Source organism: Passer montanus, unplaced genomic scaffold, assembly GCF_014805655.1.
Source record: "Passer montanus isolate IOZ18808 unplaced genomic scaffold, ASM1480565v1 scaffold69, whole genome shotgun sequence".
Taxonomy (NCBI): Eukaryota; Metazoa; Chordata; class Aves; order Passeriformes; family Passeridae; genus Passer; species Passer montanus.
Genome location: NW_024372036.1, coordinates 1 through 1,178, shown reverse-complemented (window position 1 = coordinate 1,178; position 1,178 = coordinate 1).

Sequence of the window (1,178 nt, the reverse complement as noted above, 5' to 3'; positions counted from 1 at the left end):
GGCTGGGCCGGCAGGGCAGGGCTGTGGCTGCTCTCTGCAGGCCAACTGAAGGCGCACGCTGAGCCCGGCTGGGAGAGAGCTGTGCTGGGAGAGAGCCCTTTGCAGCAGGGCTGTGCAGCCGCCCCAGCGCAGCCAGCACAGCCCCGCTGGGACGCTGCCCGTGGCCCGGCAGCCGCGCTGGCTCAGAAAGGCAGCGCGGCTTTGGCGTGGGCCAGGAGCAAGGGCTGCTCCTTGCCGGCCTTGCTGTGCCTGGGAAGGTGCTGCAGAGGCTCTTCTGCCCATTTGCACTTCTCCTTTGCACACACAACATCCAGCAGAAGGAGCTGGCAGCTGAGCCTGTGGCTGAAGCCTTGCCCCCTCTGCTGCCCTGTCCCTGCCCGGGGCTGCTCAGCAGAAAGCAGCTGTGCAGTCACTGCTGGAGCGTGTACAAGTTCTACAGCACACAGCGGCTGGGCTGGGCAGGGGCCTTACAGCTGATGGAGTTGCCGCTGATGATCTCCAGCTCTGCGTCTCCTCTCTCTGACAGGAGTTTCCTCTTTCTTTCTCTCTCCCTTCCTCACACTTCTTGGGCAGTCCAATGCCCGGTGTTGGATACAATCCCTCTGTTGCCATGCCATGGTCTCATTTGCCCCTTAACTGGGGCAGAGCCATCTCTCCCTCATGGCATGGTGACACATGGGCAGGGACACCTTCCACTATGCCAGGTGGCTCCAAGACCCATCCCTGTTTTTCCTTGGTCTAGGAGAACTTTCCTGCCCAGAGGAGAGGCCTGGGGGACATCTGGTGTGCTCCCAGCTGCAGCTTGGCACTTCAAAGCTGTGCCAGGAGGGGGAAATTGGAGATAAAATCCATGATCCAGAAGCACACTTGATCTGTCTCCTCTCAGTCACTGCTCCCAGAGGCGGTTCTGGATAAATGATGCAGGGCAAGCCTAGGAAATCAGGAGGAACTCTGAGCTGAGTCCTTGGGTGCTGCCATGCAGCCTGGCAAAGGAGAGGTGCTTTTGTGCGCGGCTGAAGCGTGTGAGTCCTCCAGGAGCTCCACAGCCATTCTGAAGCCTTGGAGGCAGCTGTTGGTTTTTTCCCTGATGGTGCTCAGTTTGGCTTCAATGTTTCCAAAATACAGAAGAGCACAGGAAACAAACTGAATAGTTGTAAAAGACAAGAGCAACAAGTGAC